The following is a 21,376-nucleotide window of genomic DNA, read 5'->3' on the forward strand; positions in this document are numbered from 1 at the left end:
AGGTTGGTGATATGGTTTGGTTATCATCAAAAAATATCGCTATGAAGGTGGCTTCTCCTAAGTTTAAGCCTAGAATTATTGGACCTTACAAGATTTTGGAGATTATTAATCCGGTCTCTTTTCGTTTGGCTCTTCCTGTCACATTTAAAATCCATAATGTATTTCATAAGTCCTTGTTGAAGAGGTTTGTTGAACCGGTAGTTCCTGGGGTGGCACCTCCGGACCCTGTATTGGTTGAAGGTAACATGGAATATGAGGTAGAGAAGATACTGGATTCCCGTCTGGCTAGACGGAGACTCCAGTATTTGGTTAAGTGGAAGGGTTATAGTCAGGAGGATAATTCCTGGGTCTCTGCCTCTGATATTCATGCCAAAAGATTGGTGCGTGCCTTTCATCGGGCTCACCCTGATCACCCTGGTGGCGTGGATAAGGGTTCGGTGACCCCTCCTCAAAGGGGAGGTACTGTTGTGAGTTCATTTTCCCCTTCACCATTGAGGTCTGATGAACTCCCTCTTCTGGTGAAGGAAGGTAGTGAGCCTGATTGCCAAGCATCTGGGCAGGATGATGATGACTGGGTGACAGGAATTGCTGACTGGATATAAGGCAGCCGACGCCCTTCTGCCTTGCTGGTGATCTCTCTGAGGGATTCTAGGAGACCAGTCTGATTACTTCTCCTCAAAAGCTAAGTTTTCTGCTCTGTTTTTTGCATTTGTGTTTTGGTTTTGTTTTTCCTTGTTTTTCTGGATTTCTGCCATTCCCTGCTGGGGTGTGCTGAATTCCTTTTTGCTCTGTCTTCAGAAAATACCTGAGTACTGATATAGTCTTTTTGAAGCCTAGCGTCTTCAGGGCTTTTTTCCCTATCAGCTGATGGCTCTTGTTTTGATAGGGTTTTGGCGGATTACAGACAGCAGCTTTTCTATCCTGTCCTATGTAGTTAGCTTGGGCCCCATCGTTTGCTCAGCCTATCTTTCTATCTATGTGAGTGTTTTTTCATCTTGCTTCACCGTCATTATATGTTGGGGGCTGCCTATTGCTTTGGGGTCTGCTCTGGGGCAGTTTAGATTTCCCTTTCTGTCTTTTTTTAGTCTATGTATTTCTCCGGCTGTGATCGAGGGGTCAAGGGCACCGTAGGAACCCCCCACGGCCACTTTTTGTTGTTGTTGATAGGTTCAGGGGTCTGTAATCCGATAGCTGCCAACTTCTCTGGTTTTCTGGACTTAGCTAGTATTTCTGTTTTTGCCTCCTACGGTGACTTATTCATAACAATTAGCATTCTCTTTGCCGGAATGGTACTTGATTGAGTAATTAAGCTTCGTCATTTGGGCAACCCACCTCTGTTCCAGAACCCCAAGCTTCGCACTTTGCAGCTGAGCCAATGGATTACTGTCAGTCCGGACCGAGACCTGTGCTTCATTTAGGTATGCTGGGAACTTCTTTCTCATGGTGTCATGGCCCAGATTCAGGAACATCTCAGGAGTTGCCCAAAAGCCTCGCCATTTGCTCCCTCAGGCTGCCCAGTCCCTCTTGTTTCCTGTATACAGTTTCCATCTTTTCTGTAACCCGAGCCTTCACTTCCCTGTGTCTCCCTTATGGCATTGCTTCAGTTCCCTTCACTCTTTTCCTCACAACTCACCACAACTCTTTCTTGAACAATCCAGTTACCTCAGAACTAGCTCCTCCCACTTGCTAGCTTCCTATTGGGTTAAACATTTAACTATTACTACTCTGGCTAAAACCAGTTAACTATCTTATCTTACATCTAAATCTACATCCCTGCCTTTATAGTGCCCCCACTGCACTATACTTCACATAATAATAATAATAATAATAAAAATAATAATATTTTTTTTCTATAGCGCCGACATATTCCACAGCACTTTACATTTCAGAGGGAACTTGTACAGACGATAGACATTACAGCATAACAATAATCACATAGATCATAACAGATACCAAGAGGTATGAGGGCCCTGCTCGCAAGCTTACAGTCTATGAGGAAAAAGGTAGACACGAAAGGTGGGTGGTAACAATTGCCCTGATTGTTTGGACCGGTCATAATGTTAAGTGTGTAGCAGTACAGACACAGAGGGCTAATAGGTGCATAAAGCATGTGGGAACATGATGCGGGGAACCTGGTTATAGTAAAACTTTTGAATGTGCCACACAGGAAGAGTTAGGTTAATGTGTTGAGGCAGTAGGCCAGTCTGAATAAATGCATTTTCAGGGCATGCTTAAAGCTGTAGGGATTGGGGACTAATCGTTTTGACCTGGGAAGTGCATTCCAAAGAATTGGCGCAGCATGTGTATAGTCTTGGAGACAGGAGTGGGAGGTTCTGATTATTGAGGATGCTAACCTCAGGTCATCAGCAGAATGGAGGGCACGGGTAGGGTGGTATACTGAAACAAGGGAGGAGATATAGGGTGGTGCTGAGCCATGGAGGGCTTTGTGGGTGAGGGTAATAACTTTGTACTGGATTCTGGAGAGGATGGGTAGCCAGTGTAATGACTGGCACAAGGTAGAGGCATCGGTGTAACGATTGCCGAGGAATATGATTCTAGCTGCAGCATTCAGGACGGATTGGAGGGGGGAGAGTTTGGTAAGAGGGAGACATATTAGAAAAAAGTTACAATAGTCTAGACGAAAATGAATAAGCGAAACAGTAAGAGTTTTTGCGGAATCAAAAGTAAGAAATGTCATGATCCAGGACGGGGTTTCGCTTTGGCCCGTCCTGGTCTGATTGGGGTTTAATTGTTCCGCCCCTCCCTGGCAGAGGGCGGCTATTTAATGCTCACTGGACCTAGGTCCGGAGCCAGTTACACTCCTGTCCTCGGCTGAGTTAGTTGACCTTGTGCATACGTGTGTCTTGTGCCTGATATCTTGCTTGCTTGTTTGGTTTTGATTCGGTTCTGTCCCTGTTACAAGTTCTGCCTGTCCCTCTTGTACTGCGCTACCTCTCGTGTATGACTCTCTGCTTGTGACCCGACTTCTCTCTGCTCGTCCCCTTGGTACCACGTCACCCTCTTGTGTATGACCTTTGGCTTTGTCTGACCTCCCGTCTGTTTACCCCTCCTGTACCTCGCTGTCCGTACTGTGAACGACCTCCGTTTTGCCTGACTCTGAGTTTGCTGTCTTCTCTGAAAGTAGGATGCTAAGCCCCGCCCCCTTGCAGTCACATGACCGTAGGTCCCGTGCCGGCTTGCTAAACTTCATCACTAAGGTCCTGTGCACCTATACTTTCTGGCTATCCTGGTCCCCAGGGGTCCCTACAGTGCGGGTGAGTCCCTGCTCAGCGGAGGTTGTACGCCGGCGCTGTCAGGATCCTGATAAGAAAAGGTCGAATTCTAATGTTTTTGAGGTGCAGATAACAAGAGCGAGCCAGTGATCGGATGTGGGGGGCAAAGGAAAGCTCGGAGTCAAGTATGATCCCAAGACAGCGGGCATGTTGCTGGGGAGTAATAGAGAAACCACACACAGAAATGGCAATGTCGGGTATAGGTACATTAGTAGAGGGAGGAAACACAGCCTAATACTATGCTAAACTTAAGGCCTAACTATGTTGTTATCTGTCCCTACCTTAATCCCTAACACAATACAGGTATATAAACATTACATCACATGTAAACATCTACTAGATATGACATATACACATAAGCACTTTAGTAAAACATCCACAGCGTACCTGGTTTGATCCAGCATATATGCATCAAGGTGCAGAGGTGAAATCCGCCCCCTACACACACCCTACACTTCCAGCCTGGCTGACTCCACCTGAAGACACCACGGGGCCTAGATATTCAGTTTCTGTCTGAAACAAATGACACTTTCGGGGCTTCAACTTCAGACCATGGGCCTGTAGACTGGTCATCAGTTGTCATATTCTTCGTCGATGTCATTTGAATGTGGGTGCATGACGTCGTCCAGATAAATGTAAAGGGATTAAAAATTCAGCTCTCCCAAACAGTGCTCCATTAACTGCTGAAGGTGCATTGGTGAGTCCGAAAGGCATTCTTTTGATCTCGTACAGGCCCATTGGTAAAATGAAAGCTGTCTTGGGCTTGTCTCTTTCATCCACCGGAACCTGCCAGTAGCTGGTGGCTTCACCCTTCAGCTGTCTGCTTTAGCAAGGTTGGTTATCAAGAATAGAGGGGTCCCCACGCTGTTATTTTTAATTATTAAAAAAAATCATTAAAAAAACCTTGCTAAAGCTGACAGCTGAGGGTTGCAGCCCTCTTTTTATTATTATTTATTTAGAGCGCAAGTGTCTGCTGATGAATGCTCCTATCAGTCGTAGCCTTCTCTTGCTGTTAAAATACAAAAACATGGAGCTTATCAACACTCAAAAAATGCGTAATGATTAAAAGGTATAGTTTTAATAATAAAACAAATCATGACTAGCAATCAATCATATATTCCATAGAACAGTTGTCAAAACAGAGCTATTTGGATACGGCTACAGGTGCACCAGTAAAGATGGTGTCACATCACATACATAGGATATGAGAAAAAAAATAAACAATCATAAAGCCAAAAAAACCCCTATAAGAATATATATACGTGTAGAGTGACAGTGCAACAGTTTATATTGAGAGGTGGTGAGCTCCCTACTACCACATACAGTAGGTAAAGTTGCTGGAATATCACAACGTTTTTTAAGGTCAGTGACCACTCAATTGAAAGACCTACACATTAGCTCTTACCCGTATCCATGTCCGTGGATGTAGACACACGCCCCTATGCTCATTTCGCGTCGGCTTCTTCACGGGGCCAAGATCTTGACCTTTGAATTGTTGAGTCTTTTAGGAGTGGGCAATAACCTCTTCCAGGGAAACCTCAGAATCTTCAGGGATTTGGGCTTAGCTGTGAACACTGGGAATGAAGAGCAGCAGAAAGGGATTCAAGCTGGGGGTGGAAGATACTCTGAGATTTGGCACATAAAAAAGATAGTTTGTGATTATTTTGATGATTTTAATAGTATTAGCTGTAATATAGACATTTAGTTTTCTGACTTTTAGGGCTCATACTCACTTGCAAGAGACACGCATGAAAACCTGGCACTGCAGCTGGCACTCGGACCGGTGCGGTGGCATAGAAATGCATGTATCCGCATGCTCCGGCCCGAGTTCTGGTGGCAGTGCCAGATTTTCATGCGAGACATTCGCACGATTATCATGCGAGTCTCTCACAAGTGAGTATGAGCCCTTATAAGGAGGGAAACTAGTAGCTGGCATAAAAAAGGCTACTGTGAGTTGTGCAAAAGTATAATAAGGAATAAATTCTTGGACTTTAAGTGCGCTGCCAGACAGATTCAATAACCACACAAGGTTAAAAAAGTTAACCCTTTAATCCCTACGCGTTTCGAAGCATAACGCTTCTTCTTCAGGGGTTGATACCCAGAAGAAGAAGCGTTATGCTTCGAAACGCGTAGGGATTAAAGGGTTAACTTTTTTAACCTTGTGTGGTTATTGAATCTGTCTGGCAGCGCACTTAAAGTCCAAGAATTTATTCCTTATTGAACTGTGGTGCGGTTCCGCTGTGGACCGTTGGACGTGCAGCAGGCTGACTTACTATGCAGGCTTTACTTTCTCTTTGAGAAGGTGAGTATAATACTTTCAGTATTTGTACATTTTACCCGGATAAGACCCTATTGCGCTTTTGTTTCAACCCTTTAGTGAATATAATTTGTGCAAAAGTATGTAATTTTTCATAAGTTAATACTACTATACTCTTTTATAGGTTTTTCAGACTATGGGTGGCCACCAATCTTGTGTATGGAGGCTGTCCTGAAAGGAAATGATCAATTTATGCATTGCAACATCTCATCTTTTTAGTAGATGTGCATATACAGTACAAGAGAAAAAAATGAAAAAATAGAGTCAACTCACCACTTCAGATGTCCATCGCACAGAAACCTGCATTGCCAAAGGAGATGTAACCGCAAAGAGAAAAGAAATCCAGAGTCCTGATCTTCCATAAAAGTAATCAATTTATTAGGTACAGCTGTAATCCATAGAAAAAAAAATAAAATAGTAAAAGTTGCAATCACTTTAGTGGGATCATAGGCATTGGGAAACACGTTTCATATTAGAAAGAAATGATTAAGGATTGTAATCCGAAATGCGTTTGCCCATGCACATAATCCCACTGTAGCAATTGCGACTTTTGGTGTTTTCATATTTTTCTGTGGATTTTAATTGTACGTAATAATTTGATTACTTTTATTGAAGATCGGGACCTTGGATTTTTTTCTCTTTGCGGATATATCATACAAGGCTTAAAAAAAGCTATTAATAATTCACCTTAATAAATATTGTGTGAAATTCATATATTAAAAATGATGTCAAAATGTCAATTATATAATACATCCATCTATACAGTGTTAATAATTATCCAATGCATTTTGCACAATCATTAATGTCTCCCGATTAGTACAGATGTAAAAATATTACTAATTAAAGTGTAAAAAAGTAAGTTGTAGTGCTAATTAGCCCTTAATAAACTTGTACTAACTAACTAACTAACACCTTAAGGATTCAGGATTTTTTTTTGTTGTTTTGTGTAGTTGTCTGTACTCACTCGGCTGCGGTTGAGGTGGGCACAGAAAGCAGTATTGTTGAAATGTCCAGGCAAATTTATTAAAACTGCATACACCGCTCTGGATAGCCAAAACAAACAGCCTTTTCCAGCACAAAATGAAAAGCAAACAGAAAAATAATCAGTCCATATAATACTGTGGGTCCTCCCGCTCAGGTCAATGTCCTTAGCACAAACACACTGAAGGTCTCCACACCTCCAGCCACAAACACTGAATGAGACATTTGGCCTCCATATTATTAGCTAAACCACGCCCCTGGGGTTGGGATATGTGAGCGGTCATTCCCACCCATCTCTTATGACCGCTCATAAAACTCAGCCTTGGAATGGCCCAAATAACTCTCTCAGCACTATACGTGCTAGAACATACTTCTGAGCTCACATCACCACAGCTAATAGCTGAGATGACACATATATCCCCTCAAGGACTCGTCTGGTGGCCATCTTACATACCCTTTCCCTCTGCCCAAAGCTGGGGGGCATGGCACCTTCTACCAAAAAACAGTGGACTCTTGACAGAGCGTCAGCATTGTCATGCAATTTCCTTGGCCTATACTCCACTTGGAAGTGAAAATCCTGAAGTGCTATGAACTACATGATCACTCAGGCATTGTTCACTTTCTTCTGCCTAATCCACTTCAGTGGTGCATGGTCTGACACCAGCCTAAACTTCTGGCTCAAGAGGTAGTACCTTAGAGAGTCCAACGCCCACTTGATGGCTAAACATTCCTTCTCCACTATGGAGTAATTTTTCTCGCAGTTAGACAGCTTCTGGCTGAGATTCCTTATCCGGTTCTCTTCCCCGTTCACCTCTTGAGATAAGACAGTGCCCAGCCACAAACTCCTTGGAGAATTCGGGTGCTACCAGCACTTGCTGTTTGCACAGGGTCAGCTTCAGTTCCTGGAAGGCCGTCTCAGCTTCTGGAGACCACTTAGTCATAGCTGTCTTCATCCCTTTAAGGAGATCCTTCAGAGAGGTGGCTGCCATGGCGAATGGGATGGGATGAACCAGCGGTAATATCCCACAATACCCAGAAATGCCCTGACCTATTTCTTTGAGAGGGCTTGTGGCAAGCCCTGGATTGCCTCAACTTTATTTATATAGGGCATTATTTTATCTCTACCTACAACATAGCCTAAGTATCTCGCTTCCTCCATTCTCAAGGCACACTTCTTCGGGTTTATGGAAAACCCCGCCTTCCGTAGAGCATCAAATACCACCTGGACCTTGCTCAGATGGCTTCCCCAATCCTGGCTGACGATATCAATATCGTCCAGGTAGGTCACTGCATACTTCTTGTGGGGAGCTAGGATCTGGTCCATGGCTCTCTAGAATGTTGCTGGAGAACCTTGTAACCCAAACGGCATCCTTGTGTATTGGAAGCATCCATCTGGTGTTGAGAATGCAATCTTCTCTTTGGTGCCCTGGGACATGGGGATTTGCCAATACCTTTTGTGAGGTCAAGGGTAGTAATGTACTGAGCTGACCCTAGACTCTCAATTAATTCATCGACCCGGGGCATCGGGAAGGCATCAGTCTTAGAAGCCTCGTTCAGCTTCCAATAGTCATTGCAAAATCACCATTTCTCATCTGGTTTCGGCACTAGGACTATTGGGCTAGACAAGCCACTCTTGGATTTCTCGATGACTCTCAGGCTCAGCATCAGCTTCACTTATTTTGAGATTACCTCTCAGCGTGCTTTGGGAATCTGGTATGGCTTCAAGTTGACCCGGACATGAGATTCCATCAGGACATCATGCTCTATGACCTTTGCACAACCTGGAAGATCTGAGAACAATCCTCTGTTGCACTGTAGCAATTCTAGTCACTGCTGCTTCTGCAAGCGAGACAATGTGCCACCTTAACATCCTCCGCTCCAACATTGGACTTGGTCATCAGAGAAGGAGCTTCCACGGGTTCTCTGTACTGCCACAGTTTGATCAGGTTCACATGATATACCTGGTAGGGCTTCCACTTCCCCGATTCGTGGACTTTGTAGTTGACCTCACCGACATTCCTCACCACCTCATAGGGACCCTGCCATTTGGCCAGGAATTTGGTCTAGACTGTGGTCACCAGCAAAATGACTCAATCCCCTGGGTTGAGCGGTTTTACCCTGGCTGACATATTATACACCCTGGACTAGGCTTCCTGAGCCTTAAGAAGATGTTTCTTCACAATGAGTATCACATTGACAGTCTTCTCTTGCATTTGGGTAACATGTTCTACCACGCTTTTAAAGGGGGGGTTTCTGCCTGCCAGTATTCCTTTGCCACATCTAGGAGCCCTCAAGGGTGTCATCCATAGAGCAGTTCAAATGGGGAGAAGCCAGTGGAAGCTTGGCAAACTTCCCAGAAGTAGAACAACAGATAAGAAAGCAGACAGTCCCAGTCTCAGCCATCCTTCTCCACTGCTTTCTTCAGCATTGCTTTCAAGGTTTTATTAAACCTCGCCACCAGCCCATCAGTTTGGAGATGGTATACTGAGGTTCTGAGGGTCTTGCACAACTTCCTCATGACCTTTGACATGAAGGGGGTCCTTTAATCCATCAGTATCTCTTTCGGCAGTCTGGTTCAGGAGAAGATATAGATCAGCTCCCTAGAGATACTTTTAGCACAGGCATTTCTTAAGGGTACCACCTCTGGGTACCGGGTAGCATAATCCAGGACCACCAGTATGTATTGATGTCTTCTTGCAGACTTTACCAGCGGTCCCACCAGGTCCATCGCTACGCGTTCGAATGGGACCTTGATGATGGGAAATGGTACCAGAGGACTGCGGAAGTGGGCCACTGTGGAGGTCAGCTGGCACGTGGGGCAGGAATGACAGTAGTTCAAGATTTCTCTGTAACACCCAGGCCAGTAGAATCTCTGCAGAATGCGTTCCTAGATCTTATCTGCCCCCAGGTGACGACCCAACACATGGGAATGAACCATGTCTAACATCCAGCATCTATAGGGCCCTGGTACCAGTAACTGCTCTATCACCTCACCCCTTTGCTTGGTTATTCTATAAAGCAGATCACCAATTACAGCAAAATGAGAGAACCAATTGTCGGCCCCGGCTCCTGAGGCACACCATTTGATACAGTAACATTTTCAAATGACCCTTCAAGAATTAGGTCCCTGAGTTGGGCAGTTCCAAAGTTTCCCGTGGACACCTCCTGCTTAGGGACGTCGGCCTCAGTGGATGCTGCCTCATCATCAACACCAATTGCACAATATGGAAACCTGCCACCCGCAACCTGTGACGAGGTTTCTTTGGGAGCAACCTGGCTGTTGTCTGGACAACCAGACATCCTCCCTTTTCCCCTCAAGTCCCACAATAATACAAAGTCCCACCCTATTATAATAGGGTGCAATAGGTCCTTGACCACGCCGACCTCATGGGACTCTCTGCCACAGTTTGTGTTGATGACCACTTGGGCCACAGGATAGTCCTTAGCATCACCATGGATACAGCAGATCCCCACTCTTTTTACAGGAATCAGCCGATGGGGAATGGTAGCCATCACTAGGGTTACCAAACTCCCTGAGTCAACAGACAAGTCACTTGCACCCCGTTTACTGTTACAGGATATGCTTGCGGCCCCTTTCCTGTTTGTGGGACAGCACTGCAGGCAGGATATGCAAAATACGAGCAGTGCTGTCCTGTGCTGCAGTCCACTGATTCGGTGCTCATGGAACAATAGGTGGCTATGTGGCCAGGGGTATGACACCTCCAACAAATTACACTATGGAATGGGAATTTGGACACTAACTCCCCCCAGGTGTGGCAATAGCTTCCCTCTTTTGGGTGTCAACCCCGCTTTGGGAACCCCCGTATGGCTATGCTACAACCCCTTGCTTCCCCATGGAACTCTCGACCACCTGGTACCTCTCAACCAGGTGTCATGGTCACGTGTGACTGGACACACCGCCTCCAGCAGGACGAATTTATATGTCACGCGTGACCTTGGATACACCGCCTCCAGCAGGGCAAATTTAAATAATAGAACGTGTAGCCGGATGCAACGCCTCCAGCAGGCGAATTTCAGTAGTACACGCATGTCTGGATACACCGCCTCCAACAGGTCGAATTTCAGAATAAAGGGGAAAACCTGGAAAACAATTACAATGGTGGCCCTGCGAAAGGGAACAGGGACGTGGAGACCTCCTGCTCTCCCCTGAGTCAGTGTCTCTACACTCCTAACGATCCCTAGGCTGGTTCTGCACCGGGCACCGATCAGGATACCTGAAATCCCTAGCTCGCCCTGAACCAATCCCTTACTAGTGAAGTGGACGATGAAGAGACTAATCCCACCACTGCACTAAAACACACATTGAGGAAAGTGACAAACAGGGAAACACCACTTAGCTTTGCTCTGTTGCTAATGCTCCAAGCAACAGAGTCTGACACCTGAGTGCATCTTTTCCTCCAACCGGATCTAACACCTGAGTGCAGCTTTCCAGCAACAGAGTCCCGCATCTGAGTGCAGCTTTACAGCAACAGAGTCCCGCATCTGAGTGCAGCTTTACATCAACAGAGTCCAGCATCCGAGTGCAGCTTTCCAGCAACAGAGTCCAGCATCTGAGTGCAGCTTTCCAGCAACAGAGTCCAGCATCTGAGTGCAGCTTTCATCATAGCTGCCACTCCACCAAGCTTTGCAAGAACTCCTTGCTGACACCATAGCTGCCACTCCACCATGCTTTACAAGAACTCCTCGCTGACACCATAGCTGCCACTCCACCAAGCTTTGCAAGAACTCCTTGCTGACACCATAGCTGCCACTCCTCCAAGCTTTGCCAGCATTCCTTGCTGACACCATAGCTTCCACTCCAGGATTCTGACTGAGCTGCCAGGAACTCTCTCTAGCTCCTTCCTTCACCAAGGATGGTTGGAAAAGACCAATATCACCAACCGCGGGTGAGAACACCTGACACACCTTTATAGTTAGGAGCCAGAGTCTCACACCTGTTAGAGATTCCCGTGCAATAACGCTCACCACCAACGGGTGTCCATTTGGGTTGTAATAACCCAAATGGACACCGGGGGCAAAACCATCTCTAAGCAACCAGCTCAAAGGAAAAAAAAGGTTACTTAATCAAAACCTGTTATATCCAACCTGGATCATGACACCTGGTTTACTAGGTCATCAGCATTATGGGGATCTCCCTGGGCAATGGAGGATTGCACCAGCCTCAGCAGGGAGTGTATTAACCTGTCCATAATGACCCTCTCCACCGTGTGTGCTGGGGAGGAGGATTCAGTTTGCAACCATTTTTAGACCAGGTGTAGGAGATCAAACATTTGGGAACAGGGTGGTTTGTCATTGTGATAGGCCCACTAGTCCACCTGTTGTACCCTTACAGTCAGAGTAACTCCTAAGCGTGCCAATATCTTAGCTTTCAATTTGGCAAACTCAATAGCGTCCTGCAAGGCCAGGTCATAATAGACCTTCTGTGGTTCACCTGTTAAACATGGCGCCAGGACCTCTGCCCACTGCTCCAGAGGCAGTTTCTCCTTTTCTGCAACCCTTTTAAAAGCTGTTAGGAAGGCCTCAACGTCATCCCCTGGGGTCATCTTTTGCAAAACTCTTCTTACAGTCTTTCTGGCATACGAGTCGTCACCTGGAGTTGGAGAGGAGATCGCTGGCCTATCACAAACCGCCTCTACGAGGAGTTCCATCTGCCATGTTAGCGACTCCTGCTGCTGCCGCTCCTGCTGCTGCTGTTGGTGTTGTATCTGCTGTGCCAACAGCTTATTTGTTTCTTGCAGCACTAATTGCTGTTGTTGACTGGCGAGCTGTTGCTGTTGTTGCACCTGAACCAAATGCTTTACAAGCTCCTTGATGCTGCTGAATTTCCCTCCTGCAGCCGCTTTCACCCAGGACATGTGGTATCGGCAGTCAAACTGCCTCTTGGGCTTCATGCCCATCCTTCTAGCACCAATTGTAGGTGTCTGTACTCACTCGGCTGTGATTGAAGTAGGCACAGGAAGCATTATTGCTGAAATGTCCAGGCAAGTTTATTAAAACAAACCAAAAACAAACGAATAGCGTTTTCTGGCACAAGGTGAAAAGCAAATAGAAAAATGAACAGTCCATATAGTACTGTGGGTTTGCCCACTCAGGTCAGTGTCTTTAGCACACACACATTGAAGGTCTCCACACCTTCAGCCACAAACACTGAATGAGACATTTGGCCTCCATTTTATTAGCCAAATCTATGTGCAGGAGCATACTTCCGAGCTCACATCACTGCAGCTAATAGCTGCGATGACACATATCTCCACTCAAAGGACTTGTCCGACGGCCATCCTACAGCTGTAATATTTTACTCCTCTTGTTCCACAGAGAGGGAAAAGAGCAATAATTATTTTTTACAAAATACAACAGTAAAGTTTTATATAGCAGTTACAGAGGCTTTTAGCTATGTAATGCTTGCGCCCAGACTAATTGGCACAAGCACGGATTGTGGCCCCACTGTGCCGTTAACCAGACTTACCCTGGAGGGACGTGAATATGCAGCTACCTTGGTGTTCACTGGAGCCTCTAGCAGTGAGGTCAGGTTTTTGGCATGTAGCTGCCAGGTAACACTCCAGGGCAGCATCTGGCAGTAGCAGTTGATCCACTAGGTACAGGTAGCTGAGTCGGCCCAAGGAAATGTCCAACAGATGCAGGCAGGCAGAGTAAGATGACAGGTACCACAGATGAAGACGGAACTAGCGGATGGAGAGATGAGCACTGGTAAGTGCAACTGGAACAGGCAACCTTGAAATGAGAACTGGCAGGTGTGGCTGGACCATCTGATATTGAGATGAGCACTGGCAGGTGCAGCTGGACTGGCTGACATTGAGATGAGCAATGGTGGGTGCAGTGAAACTGGCTTATGTTGATATGAGCACTGGCAGGTGCAATGGGACTGGCTGACATTGAGCTGAGCCCTGGCAAGTGCAACTGGACCAGGTGATGGGCACGGCTGACACTCTGGAAGGCAGACAGGCATGGTTCAGACTGGAGGGACAGTATCATTTTTGAGAAGGACTGGGACACTGGTAGCTATGAGTGGGATACAGGGACAGATAGGACCCAGATAAGACTGGATGAGCAGAAACAGGTTTGGAAATGACAAGGATACAGGCAGGTATGAGTGGGATACAGGGACAGGTAGGAACCTGTTTTGACTAGACAGACAGGAACCATTTTGGGAAAGAATGGGACACACGCAGGTACAACTGAAAGACAGGGACGGGTAGGACCCAGTTCAGACTAGGAACAGTTTCAGGAAGGACTGGGACACAGGCAAGAATGACACAAATATGAGAACAGATAGGACCCAGATGCGGAGAAGGAGCAGAGCCACAGATGCAGAGAAGGATCAGAGATGCAGATGTGGAGAAGGAGCAGAGCCGAAAATGCAAAGAAGGGGCAGAGTCGTAGGTGCGGAGCGGAAGCAAAGGGCCAGATTCACACAGATACTTAAACATTAAATAGCAAGTGTATACCAAGGTAACGAATGTTGTGCAGAGACAACAGAATAGAGATAGGTGCTGGTTCAGATATTGCAAGTATAAGGAGCAGAAACAAGAATAGACACAGCACTGTAGGGAAAGATCCTGACTAGGACATAATCAGGTTCAAGAATAGGACTTAGTTCAGACAAGGACAGATACAGGTACAAGTTCAGGATACAGGATTCAGGCCTGGGTATACAATCCCCAGGGTAGCGTAAACAATATAGGGATATTGGGAAGAAGATTTAGGCACAGTCCTTGGTATACAACCACCAGGATGGCAGAAACAGGACAGAACATGGCAACTCAGTAGCTGAAAACTGACTGAGAGAGATTGTTGCTCAGGCATCTCCCCATTGGTGGAGATGCCTTAAGTATGAGGTGCCTCTTGACAATAGGTTGGGGACACATTAGGAATGCGCACACTGTCTCTTTAAGAATCAGGAAGAGTAGGCGCAAATACACTAAGCATACAGCCAGGAAGTATGCACACAGCAAGCAGAGGACACGTATTTTACAGCATGCAGCAAGCAGAGGACAGAAATTACCGCATTGCCAGGAGTGGTGAGTAAGTTGGTGTATCTGCCTGGTGGGGGATGGGAAGCCATGCAGTGATGCTGGCAGGGATGTTACAAGCTACTCTGGTTCCCTGCGATCATGTTGCAGAAACCAATGCATGGACTCCAGCATCTGTCTGGCAGGAAGCAAGCTTAGCTTCTGAACCGGATTCATATTTTCCATATTGGCATCTAATGAAAATTTTAATCAGAAGTCATTAATAAATTAATATGCACATTATTATTATTATTATTATTATTATTATTATTATTAATACGCCTTACCCTACTTTTTCCTTGACTCCGCATATCTTTGTATGTGTGGATAAAAATGAGCAGCTTTAAAAAAAAGATTTTGTAATCTGGGATATATTTTTGATATATACAGTATGTCTATTTAGTAGCTGTGATTAGAGTTGAGCGAAACGGGTCGAATAATTTCAAAAGTCGCCGACTTTTGGCAAAGTCGGGTTTCATGAAACGAAACCCGACCCTAGGATGAGGTCGGCCACGAGGTCGACGACTTACGCGCCAAAGTCGCGTTTCAAAAGTTTGTTTAGCGCTCTTTTTCAGCCAATCAGGACCCACGGACACTGTGGGCAACGTGATGACATAGGCAGGGGTCGCCACCATCTTTCAGAAGGGCATGCAAGTGATTGGCTTGCTTTTGTGGGCGTCACAGGGGTTATAAAAGGGCGTGCACGCCGACCGCCATCTTACTTCTGCCGATCTTAGCATAGGGAGAGATTGCTGATTCTGTAGGGAGAGCGTTAGGCAGGGAAGAAGACAAAAAAACTGCTTCTGCTGCTAGCGATTTTGCCTGTGCAACACACCAGTCACTGTGTGTGCAGTGCAATGGAAGGCTATATTGTGGTGGATCAGCGGTGTTGGTTGTTAGGCTGCCTTCTAAGGCTTCCTGACAGCTGCATTGCTGTTTCCCCACTGCTCTGCAAACTGCTTTTTTAAAAGCAATCCCAATTTTTTTTTTGCCCTGCTAAGGTACTGAGCGTGCATTTATTCACACCATACAGCGGTGTACGCTCCTCACACAGTACGGTGTAACGGCTGTTATCACAGCCACAGTAAAGCTATCTGTGTGTCACTGTGGAAGGATAAGTGGAGGACTTGTTCCGTTCTTACAGACCTACACTCTAGGGAGATTCCTATTCTGCCCAATTCTACAATTCACTTTTTTCACACCTGTGCCATCGAGCCTGTGACATAGCGCTCTGATATTCAGTGGGCCTCACACAAACCAAAAGTGTCCAGTGTCCACAAGTGTCTACAGAAATTCAAAATCTCCCTTATCCTGTAGTCATTTTTTTCACACCTGCTGCATCGAGCCTGTGACATAGCACTCTGATATTCATTGGGCCTCACACAATCCAAAAGTGTCCAGTGTCTGCAGAAATTCAAAATCTCCCTTATCCTGTAGTCACTTTTTTCACACCTGCTGCATCGAGCCTGTGACATAGCGCCCTGATATTCATTGGGCCTCACACAATCCAAAAGTGTCCAGTGTCTACAAGTGTCTGTAGAAATTCAAAATCTCCCTTATCCTGTAGTCACTTTTTTCACACCTGTGCCATCGAGCCTGTGACATAGCGCTGTGATATTCAGTGGGCCTCACACAATCCAAGTGTCCAGTGTCCACAAGTGTCTGCAGAAATTTAAAATCTCCCTTATCCTGTAGTCACTTTTTTCACATCTGTGCCATCGAGCCTGTGACATAGCGCTGTGATATTCAGTGGGCCTCACACAATCCAAGTGTCCAGTGTCCACAAGTGTCTGCAGAAATTCAAAATCTCCCTTATCCTGTAGTCACTTTTTTCACACCAGTGCCATCGAGCCTGTGACATAGCACTGTGATATTCAGTGGGCCTCACACAATCCAAGTGTCCAGTGTCCACAAGTGTCTGCAGAAATTCAAAATCTCCCTTATCCTGTAGTCACTTGTTTCACACCTGTGCCATCGAGCCTGTGACATAGCGCTGTGATATTCAGTGGGCCTCACACAATCCAAGTGTCCAGTGTCCACAAGTGTCTGCAGAAATTCAAAATCTCCCTTATCCTGTAGTCACTTTTTTCACACCTGTGCCATTGAGCCTGTGACATAGCGCTGTGATATTCAGTGGGCCTCACACAATCCAAGTGTCCAGTGTCCACAAGTGTCTGCAGAAATTCAAAATCTCCCAGAAATTCAAAATCTCCCTTATCCTGTAGTCACTTTTTTCACACCTGTGCCATCGAGCCTGTGACATAGCGCTGTGATATTCAGTGGGCCTCACACAATCCAAGTGTCCAGTGTCCACAAGTGTCTGCAGAAATTCAAAATCTCCCTTATCCTGTAGTCACTTTTTTCACACCTGTGCAATCGAGCCTGTGACATAGCGCTGTGATATTCAGTGGGCCTCACACAATCCAAGTGTCCAGTGTCCACAAGTGTCTGCAGAAATTCAAAATCTCCCTTATCCAGTAGTCACTTTTTTCACACCTGTGCCATCGAGCCTGTGACATAGCGCTGTGATATTCAGTGGGCTTCACACAATCCAAGTGTCCAGTGTCCACAAGTGTCTGCAGAAATTCAAAATCTCCCTTATCCTGTAGTCACTTGTTTCACACCTGTGCTATCGAGCCTGTGACATAGCACTGTGATATTCAGTGGGCCTCACACAATCCAAGTGTCCAGTGTCCACAAGTGTCTGCAGAAATTCAAAATCTCCCTTATCCTGTAGTCACTTTTTTCACACCTGTGCCATTGAGCCTGTGACATAGCGCTGTGATATTCAGTGGGCCTCACACAATCCAAGTGTCCAGTGTCCACAAGTGTCTGCAGAAATTCAAAATCTCCCAGAAATTCAAAATCTCCCTTATCCTGTAGTCACTTTTTTTCACACCTGTGCCATCGAGCCTGTGACATAGCGCTGTGATATTCAGTGGGCCTCACACAATCCAAGTGTCCAGTGTCCACAAGTGTCTGCAGAAATTCAAAATCTCCCTTATCCTGTAGTCACTTTTTTCACACCTGTGCTATCGAGCCTGTGACATAGCGCTGTGATATTCAGTGGGCCTCACACAATCCAAGTGTCCAGTGTCCACAAGTGTCTGCAGAAATTCAAAATCTCCCTTATCCAGTAGTCACTTTTTTCACACCTGTGCCATCGAGCCTGTGACATAGCGCTGTGATATTCAGTGGGCTTCACACAATCCAAGTGTCCAGTGTCCACAAGTGTCTGCAGAAATTCAAAATCTCCCAGAAATGCAAAATCTCCCTTATCCTGTAGTCACTTTTTTCACACCTGTGCCATCGAGCCTGTGACATAGCGCTGTGATATTCAGTGGACCTCACACAATCCAAGTGTTCAGTGTCCACAAGTGTCTGCAGAAATTCAAAATCTCCCTTATCCTTTAGTCACTTTTTTCACACCTGTGCCATCGAGCCTGTGACATAGCGCTGTGATATTCAGTGGGCCTCGCACAATCCAAGTGTCCAGTGTCCACAAGTGTCTGCAGAAATTCAAAATCTCCCAGAAATTCAAAATCTCCCTTACCCTGTAGTCACTTTTTTCACACCTGTGCCATCGAGCCTGTGACATAGCACTGTGATATTTAGTGGGCCTCACACAATCCAAGTGTCCAGTGTCCACAAGTGTCTGCAGAAATTCAAAATCTCCCTTATCCTGTAGTCACTTTTTTCACACCTGTGCCATCGAGCCTGTGACATAGCGCTGTGATATTCAGTGGGCCTCACACAATCCAAGTGTCCAGTGTCCACAAGTGTCTGCAGAAATTCAAAATCTCCCTTATCCTGTAGTCACTTTTTTCACACCTGTGCCATCGAGCCTGTGACATAGCACTGTGATATTCAGTGGGCCTCACACAATCCAAGTGTCCAGTGTCCACAAGTGTCTGCAGAAATTCAAAATCTCCCTTATTCTGTAGTCACTTTTTTCACACCTGCTGCATCGAGCCTGTGACATAGCGCTGTGATATTCAGTGGGCCTCACACAATCCAAGTGTCCAGTGTCCACAAGTGTCTGCAGAAAATCTAAATCTCCCTTATCCTGTAGTCACTTTTTTCACACCTGTGCAATCAAGCCTGTGACATAGCGCTGTGATATTCAGTGGGCCTCACACAATCCAAGTGTCCACAAGTGTCTGCAGAAAATCTAAATCTCCCTTATCCTGTAGTCACTTTTTTCACACCTGTGCCATCGAGCCTGTGACATAGCGCTGTGATATTCAGTGGGCCTCACACAATCCAAGTGTCCAGTGTCCACAAGTGTCTGCAGAAATTCAAAATCTCCCAGAAATTCAAAATCTCCCTTATCCTGTAGTCACTTTTTTCACACCTGTGCCATCGAGCCTGTGACATAGCGCTGTGATATTCAGTGGGCCTCACACAATCCAAGTGTCCAGTGTCCACAAGTGTCTGCAGAAAATCTAAATCTCCCCTGTCCTATAGACACCTTGTACCTTGTTTTACATTACTATATAGTTTGTAGGATTTTGTCTACATTTCTACCAAAAATGAGGAAGGCTGGTGGAAGAGGCCGTGGAATTGGGCGGGGGTTGGCAGCTGGTAATGATGGTGTTGGTGGTGGATCTGATGGTAGTGGCAAAAGCAAAATAGGACCGAATGCAGGAGGTGTTGAGCCTGTGTCATCGTCTGGCTCCATAAGGCTTCGAAGGCTTAGATTTCTAGGAGTTGGCAAACCGCTTTTAATGCCAGAGCATCAGGAAAAAGTTTTGTCTTACATTGCTGACTCAGCCTCCAGCTCTATCGCCTCCTCTTCTGAAGTTGTAAAAAGTAAAAGCACTGAGTCGTCATTGGAGGCTCATGTTCATGAACCACACCTTTCCTTGTGTCCTTCACCACAACCAAGATTGAAGGATGACGCAGGCCATACTACTGATTACTCCATGGAGCTGTTTTCACATACCATGCCTGGATTATCAAGTTAAATGGTGAATTACCCAGGTCAAGATGAATCTGACATGGAGTGCACTGATGCACAGCCGCTGATAGATGATTCTGCTGGTACATTCACTCAGAGCACTACATTGTCCTCGCAGTGTACAGAGCCAGATTCTGACCCTGATGAGACTCAGGTGCCCCTTCCCGCACACTATACCACCATACACGGTGACACAGAGGAAGGTGCACATGACATTGAAGAGGAGGTGATGGATGACCCAGTTGTTGACCCAGATTGGCATCCATTGGGGGAAGAGGGTGCTGCTTCCAATAGCTCAGATGAGGAGCATCCACAGCAGACATCAACATCGCAACAGCTGTTATCTGGCAGGCCCAGAGCACTCCAAAGACAGGTTCCAAAAATCAAAAGAGTTGCTGGACAGCTTGTCCAGAGGGTCAAAACATCACAGGCCGCAAAATGTCTGCCAAAGTAGGAAGAGTGCAGTGTGGCACTTTTTTGAACAAAATCCTCATGATCAGGCCAAGGTTATCTGTAAGAAGTGCGCAAAGACCTTTAGCAGAGGGAAAAATCTGAAAAATTTGAATACCAGTTGCATGCTTAGCCATTTAACCAGCATGCACTTGCAAGCGTGGACACAACACCAAACCTCAAGTGCCACATGTGCAACTGATCACAAAGAAGGTAGTCAGCAACGCTACATTGTTTCCCCCACTGTAAGCCCACCGGTTAGCACAGCAGCAAATGTTGAGTTGTCGTTGCAAGGCCATAGCAGTCAGGGAATCCCACTGTTATATCAACGAAATACTGAATCTAGGCCATCAGAAAGAACACCAACTCCATCACCATCATCAACCCTCTCTCAGTCCGCTCTGTCCACCGCTACTTCTACCATATGCAGCTCTCAAGTCCAGCTCACCCTCCCAGACACTATGAGTAGGTCAAGAAAGTACTCAGTCTCTCATCCGCGTACACTGGGTTTGAACACCCACATTGCCAAACTAATCTCGTTTGAGATGATGCCCTATCGGTTGGTGGAAAGCGCAGCTTTCCGCGAACTCATGGCCTATGCAGTACCACGCTATGACCTACCCAGTCGCCACTTCTTCTCTCGCAAAGCCATCCCAGCCCTTCAGCATCATGTGAAAGACCGCATTGTCCATGCACTCAAGCAGTCAGTGAGTGGAAAGGTGCACCTCACAACTGATGCATGGTCCAGTCGGCATGGCCAAGGCCGTTACGTGTCCATCACTGCGCACTGGGTTAATGTGGTGGATGCAGGGTCCACAGGGGACAGCGGTGGTGGGACAGTGCTGCCTAGCCCACGGTATAGGAAACAGTTGGCTGTAGGCGTTCCACCCTCCTCCTCCTCCTCCTCCTCCAGAAGCGAAAGCTCGTCCACAGAGCGCAGTCGTACGAGTACTCCATCTGCAGCTGCCACTGTTGCACACGAGGTGTGCCCCTATAGAGCAGCTAGTGGAAAGCGTCAACAGGCTGTGTTGCAGATAATGTGTTTGGGCGACAGACACACCGCCGAGGTGCTGGCCGAGTACTTGAAGCGACAAACTGAGTCATGGCTGGGCAGTGTACATCTTGAGGCAGGCAAGGTAGTTAGTGATAACGGCCGTAATTTTGTGGCAGCCATAGCCCTTTCAAAACTCAGCCACATACCTTGCTTGGCTCACACCTTGAACCTGGTGGTGCAGTGCTTCCTCAAAAATTATCCGGAGTTAACAGCCCTGCTCCATAAGGTGCGAAGACTGTGCGCGCACATCCGCCGGTCGCCTGTACACTC

This window comes from Dendrobates tinctorius, unplaced genomic scaffold, assembly GCF_039654945.1.
Source record: "Dendrobates tinctorius isolate UK_male_01 unplaced genomic scaffold, ASM3965494v1 ptg000095l, whole genome shotgun sequence".
NCBI classification, from domain to species: Eukaryota; Metazoa; Chordata; class Amphibia; order Anura; family Dendrobatidae; genus Dendrobates; species Dendrobates tinctorius.